The sequence below is a fragment of the Eurosta solidaginis genome, unplaced genomic scaffold (genome assembly GCF_040869045.1).
Source record: "Eurosta solidaginis isolate ZX-2024a unplaced genomic scaffold, ASM4086904v1 ctg00001140.1, whole genome shotgun sequence".
Classification (NCBI taxonomy): Eukaryota; Metazoa; Arthropoda; class Insecta; order Diptera; family Tephritidae; genus Eurosta; species Eurosta solidaginis.
The window spans coordinates 122,818-149,389 of record NW_027136962.1 but is presented as its reverse complement, the minus strand read 5'-3'; the positions used below and the strand labels follow the sequence as shown (position 1 = coordinate 149,389).

Genomic DNA, 26,572 nt, shown 5'->3' with positions numbered 1-26,572 from the left:
CCAAAAAAAGCTGCGACTAAAAAGCCAGCTGCAAAAAAGGCATCAGCTAAAAAATAAATATGCTGCGTTTTTTGTGATAATTTACAAGGACACAACATTCATTAAATGTTGAATTATCAATAAGCCCTTTTCAGGGCTACAAAATATACAAACAAAAAGATCAAAAATGTACGCAATACGTCTGACTACAGCGTTGCTTCGCCATAATAATTAACCGCTCTAGTGTCTGACACTGTAAGTCAGCCCTACCATGCTGACCAATTTTAAAATTGATGTTTCAATTGCAAAACAAAATTAAAAATTTTCATCGACTTAGAAAAATTCATATCTCTTTGTTAATTTATATTTTGTGGCCCTGAAAAGCGCCTTTTTGTTAATATTTTTTGATGTTTCAATTGCAAAACAAAATTAAAAATTTTCATCGACTTAGAAAAATTCATATCTCTTTGTTAATTTATATTTTGTGGCCCTGAAAAGGGCCTTTTTGTTAACATTTTTCACTTTTATACATATTTTCCTCAGTCGCACAAATTACTTGGAGCTTGTGTATTTGGTAACAGCCTTAGTACCCTCACTCACGGCATGCTTAGCCAATTCACCAGGCAACAATAGGCGTACGGCAGTTTGAATTTCGCGACTAGTAATTGTTGAACGTTTAAAAAAAGTGCTAAATAGAAAAAATGACTGGTCGTGGCAAAGGTGGAAAAGGATTAGGTAAAGGTGGCGCCAAACGTCATCGCAAAGTTTTACGTGATAACATCCAAGGTATCACAAAGCCAGCTATTCGACGTTTAGCACGTCGTGGTGGCGTAAAACGTATATCTGGTTTAATATATGAAGAAACTCGTGGTGTTTTAAAAGTATTTTTGGAAAATGTTATCCGTGATGCAGTCACTTATACTGAACATGCTAAAAGGAAAACAGTTACGGCTATGGATGTTGTATATGCATTGAAGAGGCAGGGTCGTACATTGTATGGTTTCGGCGGTTAAATTCATTTTTACGGACATATTAACACAAAATAAATATACATTCAAACAAACGGTCCTTTTCAGGACCACAATATTTTTTAACAAAGATTTCAAAATTTCTCTAATACAATACATAACAGAAAGATATGTTATTAAGATGTACATGCATATGTAGTATGTATGAATGTTCGTTTAAACTAAGTAGCATACGTATGTATGCATAATGAAAACTCATGCAAATGAATATACCCCGACACAAGCCAAGCGATATAAATATGTCTATAATAGCAGGCTTATTTTCAAAAATGGCATAAGTTCATTTTTGTAAAAAAATAAACTTAATCTGATTTTAGTAGCAAGAGTATCTGAATACACTAAACTATAAAGTATATAACAAAATTTACTTAAATCGACTTATATCATTTAAAAAAAAAAAGGACAAATTCACAGCTGCGAGTATACACATTAAAATAGCCATACTTATACCAATTTAGGCAAACAAATTTTGCCAACGACCATACCACGCTGAATACATCGGTTCTCGTCCGATCACCGAAATTAAGCAGCGTCGGGCGCGGTTAGTACTTAGATGGGGGACCGCTTGGGAACACCGCGTGTTGTTGGCATATCCAACTTTTTCTTTTATTTTATGTATATATATGTACATAAATATTTTTTTTATTAAATTGCATTTAATTGAATAAATACTTGGAATACAATTTAATATTTCTATAGATTCAATGGAAAAATTTCATACGCGCGCATACATTTACGTGCATAATAATATTAGTTATAATTTTTTACCATATCAATTATTGATTTAAAGCTTATAAGCATTCATCATATAAATACAAAATGAATCTGCATAGTACAAATTCATACTCATCCACCTATTATAGTACTTAAAATGGACGCTGATGTCCGATTATGTTCAGATATGTATATTATAATCATATTGATAATTAATAAGCATTCAATGAGAATTTTTTTTATTTTTTTTTTTTGAATGTCATGAAATTTCATTTAATTATACATATAAGTTGTAGACGTCCAATATCAATAATCAATTCAGACTAAAATTCCAAACTTTAGATGCCTTTAAGTGAAGCCATATAGGGTTACTCTAGTGTTGCAATAGAAATATTTAAAAAATTTTTTAAAATAAAATAATGTTGTTAAAACTCAACGAAGATAAGTTTTTTGATTTCTAATTTAACATATTTTATATATCCGAATTAAAATTTTGATTAGTACAAATATATTTTAAGAAATTTCACTTAATTGAGAAAAAATTCGATTTTATCAGTGCAAACTTTTGATTAAAATGCCTGACACTCCGAAAATATGAAATTCATCAATTTAAATGAATTCGTATATCAAACTAACACATTTCAGTTATCTATTTTTACATGAATATTTGCAATAACTTTAATATGTGAATTTTAATTAATTTATTAAGATGAAAAGTTTATCAAATGTAAATGGTACGTAGCACTGAAATGAAAACATTTGTCATCCATCTTTTCGCTGCGCTTCTCAAATTTTAAACAGAGTATCGCATTCTATGCGCTTGTATAAAAAAGTATAAATAGTGAGTTTGTGCTTTGTGTGCTTAAATTGATAAATATTTTCAAGTGTTAATAAAAGTTTAAATAAAATAATTAAGTGAAAATGTCTGACACAATCGCTGTTGCAAATGTTAGCTCACCAGTAGCTGCTTCTGCTGCTGTTGCTGAGAAGAAAGTTGCTGCTAAAAAAGCAACTAAACCCAAAAAACCATCGGTTGCTCCCACTCATCCACCAACTCAACAAATGGTAGATGCATCGATTAAGAATTTGAAGGAACGTGGTGGCTCATCACTTTTGGCAATTAAGAAATATATTAGTGCAACATATAAATGTGACGCCCAAAAATTGGCACCATTTATTAAGCGCTATTTGAAATCGGCTGTTACTAGTGGAAAATTGATTCAAACCAAAGGAAAGGGGGCATCTGGTTCATTTAAATTATCAGCTGCAGCCACTAAATCAGGTGATGGTAAGTCAAAATCGGTTGATAAATCAAAAGCCAAAAAAGATAGTGCAACATTAAAGAAAAAATCGTCGAGTGGTGTTAAAAAGGCAAGTGGTGAGAAAAAAGTGAAAAAAGCTGTTGCCACTAAGAAAACCGCCGAAAAAAAGAAAAGTGAGAAATCTAAGGCTAAAGACGCAAAAAAGACTGGCGCCGTTAAAGCCAAGCCAACCAAGTCGAAATCTGCCACCGCTAAGTCAAAGGCAACAAAAGCAAAAGCAACTGCTACCAAACCAAAAAAAGCTGCGACTAAAAAGCCAGCTGCAAAAAAGGCATCAGCTAAAAAATAAATATGCTGCGTTTTTTGTGATAATTTACAAGGACACAACATTCATTAAATGTTGAATTATCAATAAGCCCTTTTCAGGGCTACAAAATATACAAACAAAAAGATCAAAAATGTACGCAATACGTCTGACTACAGCGTTGCTTCGCCATAATAATTAACCGCTCTAGTGTCTGACACTGTAAGTCAGCCCTACCATGCTGACCAATTTTAAAATTGATGTTTCAATTGCAAAACAAAATTAAAAATTTTCATCGACTTAGAAAAATTCATATCTCTTTGTTAATTTATATTTTGTGGCCCTGAAAAGCGCCTTTTTGTTAATATTTTTTGATGTTTCAATTGCAAAACAAAATTAAAAATTTTCATCGACTTAGAAAAATTCATATCTCTTTGTTAATTTATATTTTGTGGCCCTGAAAAGGGCCTTTTTGTTAACATTTTTCACTTTTATACATATTTTCCTCAGTCGCACAAATTACTTGGAGCTTGTGTATTTGGTAACAGCCTTAGTACCCTCACTCACGGCATGCTTAGCCAATTCACCAGGCAACAATAGGCGTACGGCAGTTTGAATTTCGCGACTAGTAATTGTTGAACGTTTAAAAAAAGTGCTAAATAGAAAAAATGACTGGTCGTGGCAAAGGTGGAAAAGGATTAGGTAAAGGTGGCGCCAAACGTCATCGCAAAGTTTTACGTGATAACATCCAAGGTATCACAAAGCCAGCTATTCGACGTTTAGCACGTCGTGGTGGCGTAAAACGTATATCTGGTTTAATATATGAAGAAACTCGTGGTGTTTTAAAAGTATTTTTGGAAAATGTTATCCGTGATGCAGTCACTTATACTGAACATGCTAAAAGGAAAACAGTTACGGCTATGGATGTTGTATATGCATTGAAGAGGCAGGGTCGTACATTGTATGGTTTCGGCGGTTAAATTCATTTTTACGGACATATTAACACAAAATAAATATACATTCAAACAAACGGTCCTTTTCAGGACCACAATATTTTTTAACAAAGATTTCAAAATTTCTCTAATACAATACATAACAGAAAGATATGTTATTAAGATGTACATGCATATGTAGTATGTATGAATGTTCGTTTAAACTAAGTAGCATACGTATGTATGCATAATGAAAACTCATGCAAATGAATATACCCCGACACAAGCCAAGCGATATAAATATGTCTATAATAGCAGGCTTATTTTCAAAAATGGCATAAGTTCATTTTTGTAAAAAAATAAACTTAATCTGATTTTAGTAGCAAGAGTATCTGAATACACTAAACTATAAAGTATATAACAAAATTTACTTAAATCGACTTATATCATTTAAAAAAAAAAAGGACAAATTCACAGCTGCGAGTATACACATTAAAATAGCCATACTTATACCAATTTAGGCAAACAAATTTTGCCAACGACCATACCACGCTGAATACATCGGTTCTCGTCCGATCACCGAAATTAAGCAGCGTCGGGCGCGGTTAGTACTTAGATGGGGGACCGCTTGGGAACACCGCGTGTTGTTGGCATATCCAACTTTTTCTTTTATTTTATGTATATATATGTACATAAATATTTTTTTTATTAAATTGCATTTAATTGAATAAATACTTGGAATACAATTTAATATTTCTATAGATTCAATGGAAAAATTTCATACGCGCGCATACATTTACGTGCATAATAATATTAGTTATAATTTTTTACCATATCAATTATTGATTTAAAGCTTATAAGCATTCATCATATAAATACAAAATGAATCTGCATAGTACAAATTCATACTCATCCACCTATTATAGTACTTAAAATGGACGCTGATGTCCGATTATGTTCAGATATGTATATTATAATCATATTGATAATTAATAAGCATTCAATGAGAATTTTTTTTATTTTTTTTTTTGAATGTCATGAAATTTCATTTAATTATACATATAAGTTGTAGACGTCCAATATCAATAATCAATTCAGACTAAAATTCCAAACTTTAGATGCCTTTAAGTGAAGCCATATAGGGTTACTCTAGTGTTGCAATAGAAATATTTAAAAAATTTTTTAAAATAAAATAATGTTGTTAAAACTCAACGAAGATAAGTTTTTTGATTTCTAATTTAACATATTTTATATATCCGAATTAAAATTTTGATTAGTACAAATATATTTTAAGAAATTTCACTTAATTGAGAAAAAATTCGATTTTATCAGTGCAAACTTTTGATTAAAATGCCTGACACTCCGAAAATATGAAATTCATCAATTTAAATGAATTCGTATATCAAACTAACACATTTCAGTTATCTATTTTTACATGAATATTTGCAATAACTTTAATATGTGAATTTTAATTAATTTATTAAGATGAAAAGTTTATCAAATGTAAATGGTACGTAGCACTGAAATGAAAACATTTGTCATCCATCTTTTCGCTGCGCTTCTCAAATTTTAAACAGAGTATCGCATTCTATGCGCTTGTATAAAAAAGTATAAATAGTGAGTTTGTGCTTTGTGTGCTTAAATTGATAAATATTTTCAAGTGTTAATAAAAGTTTAAATAAAATAATTAAGTGAAAATGTCTGACACAATCGCTGTTGCAAATGTTAGCTCACCAGTAGCTGCTTCTGCTGCTGTTGCTGAGAAGAAAGTTGCTGCTAAAAAAGCAACTAAACCCAAAAAACCATCGGTTGCTCCCACTCATCCACCAACTCAACAAATGGTAGATGCATCGATTAAGAATTTGAAGGAACGTGGTGGCTCATCACTTTTGGCAATTAAGAAATATATTAGTGCAACATATAAATGTGACGCCCAAAAATTGGCACCATTTATTAAGCGCTATTTGAAATCGGCTGTTACTAGTGGAAAATTGATTCAAACCAAAGGAAAGGGGGCATCTGGTTCATTTAAATTATCAGCTGCAGCCACTAAATCAGGTGATGGTAAGTCAAAATCGGTTGATAAATCAAAAGCCAAAAAAGATAGTGCAACATTAAAGAAAAAATCGTCGAGTGGTGTTAAAAAGGCAAGTGGTGAGAAAAAAGTGAAAAAAGCTGTTGCCACTAAGAAAACCGCCGAAAACATCGACTTAGAAAAATTCATATCTCTTTGTTAATTTATATTTTGTGGCCCTGAAAAGCGCCTTTTTGTTAACATTTTTTGATGTTTCAATTGCAAAACAAAATTAAAAATTTTCATCGACTTAGAAAAATTCATATCTCTTTGTTAATTTATATTTTGTGGCCCTGAAAAGGGCCTTTTTGTTAACATTTTTCACTTCCTCAGTCGCACAAATTACTTGGAGCTTGTGTATTTGGTAACAGCCTTAGTACCCTCACTCACGGCATGCTTAGCCAATTCACCAGGCAACAATAGGCGTACGGCAGTTTGAATTTCGCGACTAGTAATTGTTGAACGTTTATTGTAATGAGCTAAACGTGATGCTTCAGCAGCAATACGTTCAAAAATGTCATTAACAAAACTGTTCATGATACTCATTGCTTTCGACGATATACCAGTATCAGGATGTACTTGTTTCAACACTTTATAAATGTAGATGGCATAACTTTCCTTCCTCTTACGCTTCTTCTTCTTGTCGTTTTTAGTAATATTCTTCTGAGCCTTACCGGCCTTCTTAGCTGCTTTACCACTAGTTTTAGGAGGCATATTTAATTTTCACAAAATCACTTCACTATCACTCACACTTTTTAATAATTTTCCAAGTGTCAAAATGCGCACCTTTAAGTGTATTTTTTCCGACAAACCATTCAACCTGTTCGTAACGATTCGCTAAATATTGCCGGCATTAATTTGAAAACATGCGATTGGGGTTGCTCAATGTACAATCGAAAAAGTATATAAGCGCAGCACAAATTGCGTTTAGGAAATAAAGTGCCCAAGCTATTCAGCTAGTGTGTGTATTTGTGAAAAAGTGTATTAAGTGAAATATATAACAACAATGTCTGGCCGTGGTAAAGGTGGTAAAGTAAAGGGAAAGGCAAAGTCACGTTCAAACCGTGCTGGTCTTCAATTCCCTGTCGGTCGTATTCATCGCTTGTTACGTAAAGGCAATTATGCTGAACGTGTTGGTGCCGGTGCTCCAGTATATTTAGCTGCTGTTATGGAATATTTGGCAGCTGAAGTTCTTGAATTGGCTGGTAATGCTGCACGTGATAATAAAAAAACTAGAATTATTCCACGTCATTTACAATTGGCTATTCGTAACGATGAAGAATTGAATAAACTATTGTCTGGAGTTACCATAGCTCAAGGTGGTGTTTTACCAAATATTCAAGCTGTACTTTTACCAAAGAAGACCGAAAAGAAAGCATAAGTGATGTAATCGCCGATTTACATATATTCTTAGACGCCAAATTTAAAACCGTCCTTTTCAGGACGACAAAATATATATACAAAGAGATTAATTATATTGTCATATATATGTATTTATCTATTTTAAAACCTATTAAAACACTTTTTGAAAGAAAAATTTAAAAGGTCATAAGTACACTTTTGGAAAATTTATTTTTTTAACGAAATCTGCGTTAACAACTACTTCAATTAATAAAATAGTGTTTGAAAATATTCATAAAAAAGTTGACTTACATCATTTTCCAGAAGAAAAAAAACTGAGCAACATTAAAAAAGTACAGCATGCAAGCTACTACATATTGTATGTATATATGTACATATGTATGTTTGTATGAGCATCTCGACAAAGGCGCAAAAAGTTGTGGCGTGTATTCATACGTACCAAAGGTACAAACACACAACCGTGCATACATATTAATGTATGTGTTTAGCAAATAAATGTGTATATACTCGTGAGTAGGTATACACACCATATTAAGGGTAAAACTACAGCTGCTACTATCAAAATACGAATTTTCATTAACAGTTGCTTCAGTTATTTTTGATCTTTTTTGTTTAAAAAAATTTGTGGTCCTGAAAAGGACCGTTTATAATATTTATTAAAATATGGAATTAAGCACGTTCACCACGTATACGTCTAGCCAATTGAATATCTTTTGGCATAATTGTGACACGTTTTGCATGAATGGCACACAAATTTGTATCTTCGAACAAACCAACTAAATATGCTTCACTTGCTTCTTGTAATGCCATAACAGCTGAACTCTGGAAACGTAAATCAGTTTTAAAATCTTGAGCAATTTCACGCACCAAACGTTGGAATGGCAATTTACGAATCAACAGTTCGGTACTCTTCTGATAACGACGAATTTCACGCAAAGCGACTGTACCTGGGCGATAACGATGTGGCTTCTTCACTCCACCAGTTGCCGGCGCACTTTTGCGAGCAGCTTTAGTGGCCAATTGTTTACGTGGCGCTTTACCACCAGTCGATTTACGGGCTGTTTGCTTTGTACGAGCCATTTCTCACTTTTATTTTTCACAATTCAAAATAAACACTGATCACTGAACACTTCACTTAATAAACCTAATTTTTATAAATGTGGAAATACATATAATAAAATACACAAAAACGTTTCATTTGTCCATTTTTTTAGGGTTGCAATATTGTGCGAGTTAAAATGAGATAGAAATATTTATGCCACATAATGGTAGCTCACTCAATGTTGTGGATTTTTGTATAAATAGCAGCTACGTTCGGTAACCAAGCTATTAGTTGTGAAGTGAAGTGATCAAGTGAAGTGTTCTTGTGAAAGCTAAAAAAAGTGCTAAATAGAAAAAATGACTGGTCGTGGCAAAGGTGGAAAAGGATTAGGTAAAGGTGGCGCCAAACGTCATCGCAAAGTTTTACGTGATAACATCCAAGGTATCACAAAGCCAGCTATTCGACGTTTAGCACGTCGTGGTGGCGTAAAACGTATATCTGGTTTAATATATGAAGAAACTCGTGGTGTTTTAAAAGTATTTTTGGAAAATGTTATCCGTGATGCAGTCACTTATACTGAACATGCTAAAAGGAAAACAGTTACGGCTATGGATGTTGTATATGCATTGAAGAGGCAGGGTCGTACATTGTATGGTTTCGGCGGTTAAATTCATTTTTACGGACATATTAACACAAAATAAATATACATTCAAACAAACGGTCCTTTTCAGGACCACAATATTTTTTAACAAAGATTTCAAAATTTCTCTAATACAATACATAACAGAAAGATATGTTATTAAGATGTACATGCATATGTAGTATGTATGAATGTTCGTTTAAACTAAGTAGCATACGTATGTATGCATAATGAAAACTCATGCAAATGAATATACCCCGACACAAGCCAAGCGATATAAATATGTCTATAATAGCAGGCTTATTTTCAAAAATGGCATAAGTTCATTTTTGTAAAAAAATAAACTTAATCTGATTTTAGTAGCAAGAGTATCTGAATACACTAAACTATAAAGTATATAACAAAATTTACTTAAATCGACTTATATCATTTAAAAAAAAAAAGGACAAATTCACAGCTGCGAGTATACACATTAAAATAGCCATACTTATACCAATTTAGGCAAACAAATTTTGCCAACGACCATACCACGCTGAATACATCGGTTCTCGTCCGATCACCGAAATTAAGCAGCGTCGGGCGCGGTTAGTACTTAGATGGGGGACCGCTTGGGAACACCGCGTGTTGTTGGCATATCCAACTTTTTCTTTTATTTTATGTATATATATGTACATAAATATTTTTTTTATTAAATTGCATTTAATTGAATAAATACTTGGAATACAATTTAATATTTCTATAGATTCAATGGAAAAATTTCATACGCGCGCATACATTTACGTGCATAATAATATTAGTTATAATTTTTTACCATATCAATTATTGATTTAAAGCTTATAAGCATTCATCATATAAATACAAAATGAATCTGCATAGTACAAATTCATACTCATCCACCTATTATAGTACTTAAAATGGACGCTGATGTCCGATTATGTTCAGATATGTATATTATAATCATATTGATAATTAATAAGCATTCAATGAGAATTTTTTTTATTTTTTTTTTTGAATGTCATGAAATTTCATTTAATTATACATATAAGTTGTAGACGTCCAATATCAATAATCAATTCAGACTAAAATTCCAAACTTTAGATGCCTTTAAGTGAAGCCATATAGGGTTACTCTAGTGTTGCAATAGAAATATTTAAAAAATTTTTTAAAATAAAATAATGTTGTTAAAACTCAACGAAGATAAGTTTTTTGATTTCTAATTTAACATATTTTATATATCCGAATTAAAATTTTGATTAGTACAAATATATTTTAAGAAATTTCACTTAATTGAGAAAAAATTCGATTTTATCAGTGCAAACTTTTGATTAAAATGCCTGACACTCCGAAAATATGAAATTCATCAATTTAAATGAATTCGTATATCAAACTAACACATTTCAGTTATCTATTTTTACATGAATATTTGCAATAACTTTAATATGTGAATTTTAATTAATTTATTAAGATGAAAAGTTTATCAAATGTAAATGGTACGTAGCACTGAAATGAAAACATTTGTCATCCATCTTTTCGCTGCGCTTCTCAAATTTTAAACAGAGTATCGCATTCTATGCGCTTGTATAAAAAAGTATAAATAGTGAGTTTGTGCTTTGTGTGCTTAAATTGATAAATATTTTCAAGTGTTAATAAAAGTTTAAATAAAATAATTAAGTGAAAATGTCTGACACAATCGCTGTTGCAAATGTTAGCTCACCAGTAGCTGCTTCTGCTGCTGTTGCTGAGAAGAAAGTTGCTGCTAAAAAAGCAACTAAACCCAAAAAACCATCGGTTGCTCCCACTCATCCACCAACTCAACAAATGGTAGATGCATCGATTAAGAATTTGAAGGAACGTGGTGGCTCATCACTTTTGGCAATTAAGAAATATATTAGTGCAACATATAAATGTGACGCCCAAAAATTGGCACCATTTATTAAGCGCTATTTGAAATCGGCTGTTACTAGTGGAAAATTGATTCAAACCAAAGGAAAGGGGGCATCTGGTTCATTTAAATTATCAGCTGCAGCCACTAAATCAGGTGATGGTAAGTCAAAATCGGTTGATAAATCAAAAGCCAAAAAAGATAGTGCAACATTAAAGAAAAAATCGTCGAGTGGTGTTAAAAAGGCAAGTGGTGAGAAAAAAGTGAAAAAAGCTGTTGCCACTAAGAAAACCGCCGAAAAAAAGAAAAGTGAGAAATCTAAGGCTAAAGACGCAAAAAAGACTGGCGCCGTTAAAGCCAAGCCAACCAAGTCGAAATCTGCCACCGCTAAGTCAAAGGCAACAAAAGCAAAAGCAACTGCTACCAAACCAAAAAAGGCTGCGACTAAAAAGCCAGCTGCAAAAAAGGCATCAGCTAAAAAATAAATATGCTGCGTTTTTTGTGATAATTTACAAGGACACAACATTCATTAAATGTTGAATTATCAATAAGCCCTTTTCAGGGCTACAAAATATACAAACAAAAAGATCAAAAATGTACGCAATACGTCTGACTACAGCGTTGCTTCGCCATAATAATTAACCGCTCTAGTGTCTGACACTGTAAGTCAGCCCTACCATGCTGACCAATTTTAAAATTGATGTTTCAATTGCAAAACAAAATTAAAAATTTTCATCGACTTAGAAAAATTCATATCTCTTTGTTAATTTATATTTTGTGGCCCTGAAAAGCGCCTTTTTGTTAACATTTTTTGATGTTTCAATTGCAAAACAAAATTAAAAATTTTCATCGACTTAGAAAAATTCATATCTCTTTGTTAATTTATATTTTGTGGCCCTGAAAAGGGCCTTTTTGTTAACATTTTTCACTTCCTCAGTCGCACAAATTACTTGGAGCTTGTGTATTTGGTAACAGCCTTAGTACCCTCACTCACGGCATGCTTAGACAATTCACCAGGCAACAATAGGCGTACGGCAGTTTGAATTTCGCGACTAGTAATTGTTGAACGTTTATTGTAATGAGCTAAACGTGATGCTTCAGCAGCAATACGTTCAAAAATGTCATTAACAAAACTGTTCATGATACTCATTGCTTTCGACGATATACCAGTATCAGGATGTACTTGTTTCAACACTTTATAAATGTAGATGGCATAACTTTCCTTCCTCTTACGCTTCTTCTTCTTGTCGTTTTTAGTAATATTCTTCTGAGCCTTACCGGCCTTCTTAGCTGCTTTACCACTAGTTTTAGGAGGCATATTTAATTTTCACAAAATCACTTCACTATCACTCACACTTTTTAATAATTTTCCAAGTGTCAAAATGCGCACCTTTAAGTGTATTTTTTCCGACAAACCATTCAACCTGTTCGTAACGATTCGCTAAATATTGCCGGCATTAATTTGAAAACATGCGATTGGGGTTGCTCAATGTACAAACGAAAAAGTATATAAGCGCAGCACAAATTGCGTTTAGGAAATAAAGTGCCCAAGCTATTCAGCTAGTGTGTGTATTTGTGAAAAAGTGTATTAAGTGAAATATATAACAACAATGTCTGGCCGTGGTAAAGGTGGTAAAGTAAAGGGAAAGGCAAAGTCACGTTCAAACCGTGCTGGTCTTCAATTCCCTGTCGGTCGTATTCATCGCTTGTTACGTAAAGGCAATTATGCTGAACGTGTTGGTGCCGGTGCTCCAGTATATTTAGCTGCTGTTATGGAATATTTGGCAGCTGAAGTTCTTGAATTGGCTGGTAATGCTGCACGTGATAATAAAAAAACTAGAATTATTCCACGTCATTTACAATTGGCTATTCGTAACGATGAAGAATTGAATAAACTATTGTCTGGAGTTACCATAGCTCAAGGTGGTGTTTTACCAAATATTCAAGCTGTACTTTTACCAAAGAAGACCGAAAAGAAAGCATAAGTGATGTAATCGCCGATTTACATATATTCTTAGACGCCAAATTTAAAACCGTCCTTTTCAGGACGACAAAATATATATACAAAGAGATTAATTATATTGTCATATATATGTATTTATCTATTTTAAAACCTATTAAAACACTTTTTGAAAGAAAAATTTAAAAGGTCATAAGTACACTTTTGGAAAATTTATTTTTTTAACGAAATCTGCGTTAACAACTACTTCAATTAATAAAATAGTGTTTGAAAATATTCATAAAAAAGTTGACTTACATCATTTTCCAGAAGAAAAAAAACTGAGCAACATTAAAAAAGTACAGCATGCAAGCTACTACATATTGTATGTATATATGTACATATGTATGTTTGTATGAGCATCTCGACAAAGGCGCAAAAAGTTGTGGCGTGTATTCATACGTACCAAAGGTACAAACACACAACCGTGCATACATATTAATGTATGTGTTTAGCAAATAAATGTGTATATACTCGTGAGTAGGTATACACACCATATTAAGGGTAAAACTACAGCTGCTACTATCAAAATACGAATTTTCATTAACAGTTGCTTCAGTTATTTTTGATCTTTTTTGTTTAAAAAAATTTGTGGTCCTGAAAAGGACCGTTTATAATATTTATTAAAATATGGAATTAAGCACGTTCACCACGTATACGTCTAGCCAATTGAATATCTTTTGGCATAATTGTGACACGTTTTGCATGAATGGCACACAAATTTGTATCTTCGAACAAACCAACTAAATATGCTTCACTTGCTTCTTGTAATGCCATAACAGCTGAACTCTGGAAACGTAAATCAGTTTTAAAATCTTGAGCAATTTCACGCACCAAACGTTGGAATGGCAATTTACGAATCAACAGTTCGGTACTCTTCTGATAACGACGAATTTCACGCAAAGCGACTGTACCTGGGCGATAACGATGTGGCTTCTTCACTCCACCAGTTGCCGGCGCACTTTTGCGAGCAGCTTTAGTGGCCAATTGTTTACGTGGCGCTTTACCACCAGTCGATTTACGGGCTGTTTGCTTTGTACGAGCCATTTCTCACTTTTATTTTTCACAATTCAAAATAAACACTGATCACTGAACACTTCACTTAATAAACCTAATTTTTATAAATGTGGAAATACATATAATAAAATACACAAAAACGTTTCATTTGTCCATTTTTTTAGGGTTGCAATATTGTGCGAGTTAAAATGAGATAGAAATATTTATGCCACATAATGGTAGCTCACTCAATGTTGTGGATTTTTGTATAAATAGCAGCTACGTTCGGTAACCAAGCTATTAGTTGTGAAGTGAAGTGATCAAGTGAAGTGTTCTTGTGAAAGCTAAAAAAAGTGCTAAATAGAAAAAATGACTGGTCGTGGCAAAGGTGGAAAAGGATTAGGTAAAGGTGGCGCCAAACGTCATCGCAAAGTTTTACGTGATAACATCCAAGGTATCACAAAGCCAGCTATTCGACGTTTAGCACGTCGTGGTGGCGTAAAACGTATATCTGGTTTAATATATGAAGAAACTCGTGGTGTTTTAAAAGTATTTTTGGAAAATGTTATCCGTGATGCAGTCACTTATACTGAACATGCTAAAAGGAAAACAGTTACGGCTATGGATGTTGTATATGCATTGAAGAGGCAGGGTCGTACATTGTATGGTTTCGGCGGTTAAATTCATTTTTACGGACATATTAACACAAAATAAATATACATTCAAACAAACGGTCCTTTTCAGGACCACAATATTTTTTAACAAAGATTTCAAAATTTCTCTAATACAATACATAACAGAAAGATATGTTATTAAGATGTACATGCATATGTAGTATGTATGAATGTTCGTTTAAACTAAGTAGCATACGTATGTATGCATAATGAAAACTCATGCAAATGAATATACCCCGACACAAGCCAAGCGATATAAATATGTCTATAATAGCAGGCTTATTTTCAAAAATGGCATAAGTTCATTTTTGTAAAAAAATAAACTTAATCTGATTTTAGTAGCAAGAGTATCTGAATACACTAAACTATAAAGTATATAACAAAATTTACTTAAATCGACTTATATCATTTAAAAAAAAAAAGGACAAATTCACAGCTGCGAGTATACACATTAAAATAGCCATACTTATACCAATTTAGGCAAACAAATTTTGCCAACGACCATACCACGCTGAATACATCGGTTCTCGTCCGATCACCGAAATTAAGCAGCGTCGGGCGCGGTTAGTACTTAGATGGGGGACCGCTTGGGAACACCGCGTGTTGTTGGCATATCCAACTTTTTCTTTTATTTTATGTATATATATGTACATAAATATTTTTTTTATTAAATTGCATTTAATTGAATAAATACTTGGAATACAATTTAATATTTCTATAGATTCAATGGAAAAATTTCATACGCGCGCATACATTTACGTGCATAATAATATTAGTTATAATTTTTTACCATATCAATTATTGATTTAAAGCTTATAAGCATTCATCATATAAATACAAAATGAATCTGCATAGTACAAATTCATACTCATCCACCTATTATAGTACTTAAAATGGACGCTGATGTCCGATTATGTTCAGATATGTATATTATAATCATATTGATAATTAATAAGCATTCAATGAGAATTTTTTTTATTTTTTTTTTGAATGTCATGAAATTTCATTTAATTATACATATAAGTTGTAGACGTCCAATATCAATAATCAATTCAGACTAAAATTCCAAACTTTAGATGCCTTTAAGTGAAGCCATATAGGGTTACTCTAGTGTTGCAATAGAAATATTTAAAAAATTTTTTAAAATAAAATAATGTTGTTAAAACTCAACGAAGATAAGTTTTTTGATTTCTAATTTAACATATTTTATATATCCGAATTAAAATTTTGATTAGTACAAATATATTTTAAGAAATTTCACTTAATTGAGAAAAAATTCGATTTTATCAGTGCAAACTTTTGATTAAAATGCCTGACACTCCGAAAATATGAAATTCATCAATTTAAATGAATTCGTATATCAAACTAACACATTTCAGTTATCTATTTTTACATGAATATTTGCAATAACTTTAATATGTGAATTTTAATTAATTTATTAAGATGAAAAGTTTATCAAATGTAAATGGTACGTAGCACTGAAATGAAAACATTTGTCATCCATCTTTTCGCTGCGCTTCTCAAATTTTAAACAGAGTATCGCATTCTATGCGCTTGTATAAAAAAGTATAAATAGTGAGTTTGTGCTTTGTGTGCTTAAATTGATAAATATTTTCAAGTGTTAATAAAAGTTTAAATAAAATAATTAAGTGAAAATGTCTGACACAATCGCTGTTGCAAATGTTAGCTCACCAGTAGCTGCTTCTGCTGCTGTTGCTGAGAAGAAAGTTGCTGCTAAAAAAGCAACTAAACCCAAAAAACCATCGGTTGCTCCCACTCATCCACCAACTCAACAAATGGTAGATGCATCGATTAAGAATTTGAAGGAACGTGGTGGCTCATCACTTTTGGCAATTAAGAAATATATTAGTGCAACATATAAATGTGACGCCCAAAAATTGGCACCATTTATTAAGCGCTATTTGAAATCGGCTGTTACTAGTGGAAAATTGATTCAAACCAAAGGAAAGGGGGCATCTGGTTCATTTAAATTATCAGCTGCAGCCACTAAATCAGGTGATGGTAAGTCAAAATCGGTTGATAAATCAAAAGCCAAAAAAGATAGTGCAACATTAAAGAAAAAATCGTCGAGTGGTGTTAAAAAGGCAAGTGGTGAGAAAAAAGTGAAAAAAGCTGTTGCCACTAAGAAAACCGCCGAAAAAAAGAAAAGTGAGAAATCTAAGGCTAAAGACGCAAAAAAGACTGGCGCCGTTAAAGCCAAGCCAACCAAGTCGAAATCTGCCACCGCTAAGTCAAAGGCAACAAAAGCAAAAGCAACTGCTACCAAACCAAAAAAGGCTGCGACTAAAAAGCCAGCTGCAAAAAAGGCATCAGCTAAAAAATAAATATGCTGCGTTTTTTGTGATAATTTACAAGGACACAACATTCATTAAATGTTGAATTATCAATAAGCCCTTTTCAGGGCTACAAAATATACAAACAAAAAGATCAAAAATGTACGCAATACGTCTGACTACAGCGTTGCTTCGCCATAATAATTAACCGCTCTAGTGTCTGACACTGTAAGTCAGCCCTACCATGCTGACCAATTTTAAAATTGATGTTTCAATTGCAAAACAAAATTAAAAATTTTCATCGACTTAGAAAAATTCATATCTCTTTGTTAATTTATATTTTGTGGCCCTGAAAAGCGCCTTTTTGTTAACATTTTTTGATGTTTCAATTGCAAAACAAAATTAAAAATTTTCATCGACTTAGAAAAATTCATATCTCTTTGTTAATTTATATTTTGTGGCCCTGAAAAGGGCCTTTTTGTTAACATTTTTCACTTCCTCAGTCGCACAAATTACTTGGAGCTTGTGTATTTGGTAACAGCCTTAGTACCCTCACTCACGGCATGCTTAGACAATTCACCAGGCAACAATAGGCGTACGGCAGTTTGAATTTCGCGACTAGTAATTGTTGAACGTTTATTGTAATGAGCTAAACGTGATGCTTCAGCAGCAATACGTTCAAAAATGTCATTAACAAAACTGTTCATGATACTCATTGCTTTCGACGATATACCAGTATCAGGATGTACTTGTTTCAACACTTTATAAATGTAGATGGCATAACTTTCCTTCCTCTTACGCTTCTTCTTCTTGTCGTTTTTAGTAATATTCTTCTGAGCCTTACCGGCCTTCTTAGCTGCTTTACCACTAGTTTTAGGAGGCATATTTAATTTTCACAAAATCACTTCACTATCACTCACACTTTTTAATAATTTTCCAAGTGTCAAAATGCGCACCTTTAAGTGTATTTTTTCCGACAAACCATTCAACCTGTTCGTAACGATTCGCTAAATATTGCCGGCATTAATTTGAAAACATGCGATTGGGGTTGCTCAATGTACAAACGAAAAAGTATATAAGCGCAGCACAAATTGCGTTTAGGAAATAAAGTGCCCAAGCTATTCAGCTAGTGTGTGTATTTGTGAAAAAGTGTATTAAGTGAAATATATAACAACAATGTCTGGCCGTGGTAAAGGTGGTAAAGTAAAGGGAAAGGCAAAGTCACGTTCAAACCGTGCTGGTCTTCAATTCCCTGTCGGTCGTATTCATCGCTTGTTACGTAAAGGCAATTATGCTGAACGTGTTGGTGCCGGTGCTCCAGTATATTTAGCTGCTGTTATGGAATATTTGGCAGCTGAAGTTCTTGAATTGGCTGGTAATGCTGCACGTGATAATAAAAAAACTAGAATTATTCCACGTCATTTACAATTGGCTATTCGTAACGATGAAGAATTGAATAAACTATTGTCTGGAGTTACCATAGCTCAAGGTGGTGTTTTACCAAATATTCAAGCTGTACTTTTACCAAAGAAGACCGAAAAGAAAGCATAAGTGATGTAATCGCCGATTTACATATATTCTTAGACGCCAAATTTAAAACCGTCCTTTTCAGGACGACAAAATATATATACAAAGAGATTAATTATATTGTCATATATATGTATTTATCTATTTTAAAACCTATTAAAACACTTTTTGAAAGAAAAATTTAAAAGGTCATAAGTACACTTTTGGAAAATTTATTTTTTTAACGAAATCTGCGTTAACAACTACTTCAATTAATAAAATAGTGTTTGAAAATATTCATAAAAAAGTTGACTTACATCATTTTCCAGAAGAAAAAAAACTGAGCAACATTAAAAAAGTACAGCATGCAAGCTACTACATATTGTATGTATATATGTACATATGTATGTTTGTATGAGCATCTCGACAAAGGCGCAAAAAGTTGTGGCGTGTATTCATACGTACCAAAGGTACAAACACACAACCGTGCATACATATTAATGTATGTGTTTAGCAAATAAATGTGTATATACTCGTGAGTAGGTATACACACCATATTAAGGGTAAAACTACAGCTGCTACTATCAAAATACGAATTTTCATTAACAGTTGCTTCAGTTATTTTTGATCTTTTTTGTTTAAAAAAATTTGTGGTCCTGAAAAGGACCGTTTATAATATTTATTAAAATATGGAATTAAGCACGTTCACCACGTATACGTCTAGCCAATTGAATATCTTTTGGCATAATTGTGACACGTTTTGCATGAATGGCACACAAATTTGTATCTTCGAACAAACCAACTAAATATGCTTCACTTGCTTCTTGTAATGCCATAACAGCTGAACTCTGGAAACGTAAATCAGTTTTAAAATCTTGAGCAATTTCACGCACCAAACGTTGGAATGGCAATTTACGAATCAACAGTTCGGTACTCTTCTGATAACGACGAATTTCACGCAAAGCGACTGTACCTGGGCGATAACGATGTGGCTTCTTCACTCCACCAGTTGCCGGCGCACTTTTGCGAGCAGCTTTAGTGGCCAATTGTTTACGTGGCGCTTTACCACCAGTCGATTTACGGGCTGTTTGCTTTGTACGAGCCATTTCTCACTTTTATTTTTCACAATTCAAAATAAACACTGATCACTGAACACTTCACTTAATAAACCTAATTTTTATAAATGTGGAAATACATATAATAAAATACACAAAAACGTTTCATTTGTCCATTTTTTTAGGGTTGCAATATTGTGCGAGTTAAAATGAGATAGAAATATTTATGCCACATAATGGTAGCTCACTCAATGTTGTGGATTTTTGTATAAATAGCAGCTACGTTCGGTAACCAAGCTATTAGTTGTGAAGTGAAGTGATCAAGTGAAGTGTTCTTGTGAAAGCTAAAAAAAGTGCTAAATAGAAAAAATGACTGGTCGTGGCAAAGGTGGAAAAGGATTAGGTAAAGGTGGCGCCAAACGTCATCGCAAAGTTTTACGTGATAACATCCAAGGTATCACAAAGCCAGCTATTCGACGTTTAGCACGTCGTGGTGGCGTAAAACGTATATCTGGTTTAATATATGAAGAAACTCGTGGTGTTTTAAAAGTATTTTTGGAAAATGTTATCCGTGATGCAGTCACTTATACTGAACATGCTAAAAGGAAAACAGTTACGGCTATGGATGTTGTATATGCATTGAAGAGGCAGGGTCGTACATTGTATGGTTTCGGCGGTTAAATTCATTTTTACGGACATATTAACACAAAATAAATATACATTCAAACAAACGGTCCTTTTCAGGACCACAATATTTTTTAACAAAGATTTCAAAATTTCTCTAATACAATACATAACAGAAAGATATGTTATTAAGATGTACATGCATATGTAGTATGTATGAATGTTCGTTTAAACTAAGTAGCATACGTATGTATGCATAATGAAAACTCATGCAAATGAATATACCCCGACACAAGCCAAGCGATATAAATATGTCTATAATAGCAGGCTTATTTTCAAAAATGGCATAAGTTCATTTTTGTAAAAAAATAAACTTAATCTGATTTTAGTAGCAAGAGTATCTGAATACACTAAACTATAAAGTATATAACAAAATTTACTTAAATCGACTTATATCATTTAAAAAAAAAAAGGACAAATTCACAGCTGCGAGTATACACATTAAAATAGCCATACTTATACCAATTTAGGCAAACAAATTTTGCCAACGACCATACCACGCTGAATACATCGGTTCTCGTCCGATCACCGAAATTAAGCAGCGTCGGGCGCGGTTAGTACTTAGATGGGGGACCGCTTGGGAACACCGCGTGTTGTTGGCATATCCAACTTTTTCTTTTATTTTATGTATATATATGTACATAAATATTTTTTTTATTAAATTGCATTTAATTGAATAAATACTTGGAATACAATTTAATATTTCTATAGATTCAATGGAAAAATTTCATACGCGCGCATACATTTACGTGCATAATAATATTAGTTATAATTTTTTACCATATCAATTATTGATTTAAAGCTTATAAGCATTCATCATATAAATACAAAATGAATCTGCATAGTACAAATTCATACTCATCCACCTATTATAGTACTTAAAATGGACGCTGATGTCCGATTATGTTCAGATATGTATATTATAATCATATTGATAATTAATAAGCATTCAATGAGAATTTTTTTTATTTTTTTTTTTGAATGTCATGAAATTTCATTTAATTATACATATAAGTTGTAGACGTCCAATATCAATAATCAATTCAGACTAAAATTCCAAACTTTAGATGCCTTTAAGTGAAGCCATATAGGGTTACTCTAGTGTTGCAATAGAAATATTTAAAAAATTTTTTAAAATAAAATAATGTTGTTAAAACTCAACGAAGATAAGTTTTTTGATTTCTAATTTAACATATTTTATATATCCGAATTAAAATTTTGATTAGTACAAATATATTTTAAGAAATTTCACTTAATTGAGAAAAAATTCGATTTTATCAGTGCAAACTTTTGATTAAAATGCCTGACACTCCGAAAATATGAAATTCATCAATTTAAATGAATTCGTATATCAAACTAACACATTTCAGTTATCTATTTTTACATGAATATTTGCAATAACTTTAATATGTGAATTTTAATTAATTTATTAAGATGAAAAGTTTATCAAATGTAAATGGTACGTAGCACTGAAATGAAAACATTTGTCATCCATCTTTTCGCTGCGCTTCTCAAATTTTAAACAGAGTATCGCATTCTATGCGCTTGTATAAAAAAGTATAAATAGTGAGTTTGTGCTTTGTGTGCTTAAATTGATAAATATTTTCAAGTGTTAATAAAAGTTTAAATAAAATAATTAAGTGAAAATGTCTGACACAATCGCTGTTGCAAATGTTAGCTCACCAGTAGCTGCTTCTGCTGCTGTTGCTGAGAAGAAAGTTGCTGCTAAAAAAGCAACTAAACCCAAAAAACCATCGGTTGCTCCCACTCATCCACCAACTCAACAAATGGTAGATGCATCGATTAAGAATTTGAAGGAACGTGGTGGCTCATCACTTTTGGCAATTAAGAAATATATTAGTGCAACATATAAATGTGACGCCCAAAAATTGGCACCATTTATTAAGCGCTATTTGAAATCGGCTGTTACTAGTGGAAAATTGATTCAAACCAAAGGAAAGGGGGCATCTGGTTCATTTAAATTATCAGCTGCAGCCACTAAATCAGGTGATGGTAAGTCAAAATCGGTTGATAAATCAAAAGCCAAAAAAGATAGTGCAACATTAAAGAAAAAATCGTCGAGTGGTGTTAAAAAGGCAAGTGGTGAGAAAAAAGTGAAAAAAGCTGTTGCCACTAAGAAAACCGCCGAAAAAAAGAAAAGTGAGAAATCTAAGGCTAAAGACGCAAAAAAGACTGGCGCCGTTAAAGCCAAGCCAACCAAGTCGAAATCTGCCACCGCTAAGTCAAAGGCAACAAAAGCAAAAGCAACTGCTACCAAACCAAAAAAAGCTGCGACTAAAAAGCCAGCTGCAAAAAAGGCATCAGCTAAAAAATAAATATGCTGCGTTTTTTGTGATAATTTACAAGGACACAACATTCATTAAATGTTGAATTATCAATAAGCCCTTTTCAGGGCTACAAAATATACAAACAAAAAGATCAAAAATGTACGCAATACGTCTGACTACAGCGTTGCTTCGCCATAATAATTAACCGCTCTAGTGTCTGACACTGTAAGTCAGCCCTACCATGCTGACCAATTTTAAAATTGATGTTTCAATTGCAAAACAAAATTAAAAATTTTCATCGACTTAGAAAAATTCATATCTCTTTGTTAATTTATATTTTGTGGCCCTGAAAAGCGCCTTTTTGTTAATATTTTTTGATGTTTCAATTGCAAAACAAAATTAAAAATTTTCATCGACTTAGAAAAATTCATATCTCTTTGTTAATTTATATTTTGTGGCCCTGAAAAGGGCCTTTTTGTTAACATTTTTCACTTTTATACATATTTTCCTCAGTCGCACAAATTACTTGGAGCTTGTGTATTTGGTAACAGCCTTAGTACCCTCACTCACGGCATGCTTAGCCAATTCACCAGGCAACAATAGGCGTACGGCAGTTTGAATTTCGCGACTAGTAATTGTTGAACGTTTATTGTAATGAGCTAAACGTGATGCTTCAGCAGCAATACGTTCAAAAATGTCATTAACAAAACTGTTCATGATACTCATTGCTTTCGACGATATACCAGTATCAGGATGTACTTGTTTCAACACTTTATAAATGTAGATGGCATAACTTTCCTTCCTCTTACGCTTCTTCTTCTTGTCGTTTTTAGTAATATTCTTCTGAGCCTTACCGGCCTTCTTAGCTGCTTTACCACTAGTTTTAGGAGGCATATTTAATTTTCACAAAATCACTTCACTATCACTCACACTTTTTAATAATTTTCTAAGTGTCAAAATGCGCACCTTTAAGTGTATTTTTTCCGACAAACCATTCAACCTGTTCGTAACGATTCGCTAAATATTGCCGGCATTAATTTGAAAACATGCGATTGGGGTTGCTCAATGTACAAACGAAAAAGTATATAAGCGCAGCACAAATTGCGTTTAGGAAATAAAGTGCCCAAGCTATTCAGCTAGTGTGTGTATTTGTGAAAAAGTGTATTAAGTGAAATATATAACAACAATGTCTGGCCGTGGTAAAGGTGGTAAAGTAAAGGGAAAGGCAAAGTCACGTTCAAACCGTGCTGGTCTTCAATTCCCTGTCGGTCGTATTCATCGCTTGTTACGTAAAGGCAATTATGCTGAACGTGTTGGTGCCGGTGCTCCAGTATATTTAGCTGCTGTTATGGAATATTTGGCAGCTGAAGTTCTTGAATTGGCTGGTAATGCTGCACGTGATAATAAAAAAACTAGAATTATTCCACGTCATTTACAATTGGCTATTCGTAACGATGAAGAATTGAATAAACTATTGTCTGGAGTTACCATAGCTCAAGGTGGTGTTTTACCAAATATTCAAGCTGTACTTTTACCAAAGAAGACCGAAAAGAAAGCATAAGTGATGTAATCGCCGATTTACATATATTCTTAGACGCCAAATTTAAAACCGTCCTTTTCAGGACGACAAAATATATATACAAAGAGATTAATTATATTGTCATATATATGTATTTATCTATTTTAAAACCTATTAAAACACTTTTTGAAAGAAAAATTTAAAAGGTCATAAGTACACTTTTGGAAAATTTATTTTTTTAACGAAATCTGCGTTAACAACTACTTCAATTAATAAAATAGTGTTTGAAAATATTCATAAAAAAGTTGACTTACATCATTTTCCAGAAGAAAAAAAACTGAGCAACATTAAAAAAGTACAGCATGCAAGCTACTACATATTGTATGTATATATGTACATATGTATGTTTGTATGAGCATCTCGACAAAGGCGCAAAAAGTTGTGGCGTGTATTCATACGTACCAAAGGTACAAACACACAACCGTGCATACATATTAATGTATGTGTTTAGCAAATAAATGTGTATATACTCGTGAGTAGGTATACACACCATATTAAGGGTAAAACTACAGCTGCTACTATCAAAATACGAATTTTCATTAACAGTTGCTTCAGTTATTTTTGATCTTTTTTGTTTAAAAAAATTTGTGGTCCTGAAAAGGACCGTTTATAATATTTATTAAAATATGGAATTAAGCACGTTCACCACGTATACGTCTAGCCAATTGAATATCTTTTGGCATAATTGTGACACGTTTTGCATGAATGGCACACAAATTTGTATCTTCGAACAAACCAACTAAATATGCTTCACTTGCTTCTTGTAATGCCATAACAGCTGAACTCTGGAAACGTAAATCAGTTTTAAAATCTTGAGCAATTTCACGCACCAAACGTTGGAATGGCAATTTACGAATCAACAGTTCGGTACTCTTCTGATAACGACGAATTTCACGCAAAGCGACTGTACCTGGGCGATAACGATGTGGCTTCTTCACTCCACCAGTTGCCGGCGCACTTTTGCGAGCAGCTTTAGTGGCCAATTGTTTACGTGGCGCTTTACCACCAGTCGATTTACGGGCTGTTTGCTTTGTACGAGCCATTTCTCACTTTTATTTTTCACAATTCAAAATAAACACTGATCACTGAACACTTCACTTAATAAACCTAATTTTTATAAATGTGGAAATACATGTAATAAAATACACAAAAACGTTTCATTTGTCCATTTTTTTAGGGTTGCAATATTGTGCGAGTTAAAATGAGATAGAAATATTTATGCCACATAATGGTAGCTCACTCAATGTTGTGGATTTTTGTATAAATAGCAGCTACGTTCGGTAACCAAGCTATTAGTTGTGAAGTGAAGTGATCAAGTGAAGTGTTCTTGTGAAAGCTAAAAAAAGTGCTAAATAGAAAAAATGACTGGTCGTGGCAAAGGTGGAAAAGGATTAGGTAAAGGTGGCGCCAAACGTCATCGCAAAGTTTTACGTGATAACATCCAAGGTATCACAAAGCCAGCTATTCGACGTTTAGCACGTCGTGGTGGCGTAAAACGTATATCTGGTTTAATATATGAAGAAACTCGTGGTGTTTTAAAAGTATTTTTGGAAAATGTTATCCGTGATGCAGTCACTTATACTGAACATGCTAAAAGGAAAACAGTTACGGCTATGGATGTTGTATATGCATTGAAGAGGCAGGGTCGTACATTGTATGGTTTCGGCGGTTAAATTCATTTTTACGGACATATTAACACAAAATAAATATACATTCAAACAAACGGTCCTTTTCAGGACCACAATATTTTTTAACAAAGATTTCAAAATTTCTCTAATACAATACATAACAGAAAGATATGTTATTAAGATGTACATGCATATGTAGTATGTATGAATGTTCGTTTAAACTAAGTAGCATACGTATGTATGCATAATGAAAACTCATGCAAATGAATATACCCCGACACAAGCCAAGCGATATAAATATGTCTATAATAGCAGGCTTATTTTCAAAAATGGCATAAGTTCATTTTTGTAAAAAAATAAACTTAATCTGATTTTAGTAGCAAGAGTATCTGAATACACTAAACTATAAAGTATATAACAAAATTTACTTAAATCGACTTATATCATTTAAAAAAAAAAAGGACAAATTCACAGCTGCGAGTATACACATTAAAATAGCCATACTTATACCAATTTAGGCAAACAAATTTTGCCAACGACCATACCACGCTGAATACATCGGTTCTCGTCCGATCACCGAAATTAAGCAGCGTCGGGCGCGGTTAGTACTTAGATGGGGGACCGCTTGGGAACACCGCGTGTTGTTGGCA

General features: G+C 32.9%; 6 non-coding genes across 6 annotated transcripts; all 6 read left to right on the top strand.

Moving 5' to 3' along the window:
* The first annotated feature begins 1,478 nt into the window (after positions 1-1,478).
* Positions 1,479-1,597, top strand: LOC137235942 (5S ribosomal RNA). The gene has a single exon (XR_010948144.1). It is a non-coding gene; the product is annotated as a 5S ribosomal RNA (ribosomal RNA).
* A 3,156-nt stretch (positions 1,598-4,753) lies between these two features.
* On the top strand, positions 4,754-4,872 carry LOC137235941 (5S ribosomal RNA). The gene has a single exon (XR_010948143.1). It is a non-coding gene; the product is annotated as a 5S ribosomal RNA (ribosomal RNA).
* A 4,979-nt stretch (positions 4,873-9,851) lies between these two features.
* LOC137235940 (5S ribosomal RNA) lies at positions 9,852-9,970 on the top strand. The gene has a single exon (XR_010948142.1). It is a non-coding gene; the product is annotated as a 5S ribosomal RNA (ribosomal RNA).
* A 5,411-nt stretch (positions 9,971-15,381) lies between these two features.
* Positions 15,382-15,500, top strand: LOC137235939 (5S ribosomal RNA). The gene has a single exon (XR_010948141.1). It is a non-coding gene; the product is annotated as a 5S ribosomal RNA (ribosomal RNA).
* Positions 15,501-20,910: 5,410 nt separating this feature from the next.
* LOC137235937 (5S ribosomal RNA) lies at positions 20,911-21,029 on the top strand. The gene has a single exon (XR_010948139.1). It is a non-coding gene; the product is annotated as a 5S ribosomal RNA (ribosomal RNA).
* A 5,424-nt stretch (positions 21,030-26,453) lies between these two features.
* Positions 26,454-26,572, top strand: LOC137235936 (5S ribosomal RNA). Its single transcript, XR_010948138.1, has one exon. It is a non-coding gene; the product is annotated as a 5S ribosomal RNA (ribosomal RNA).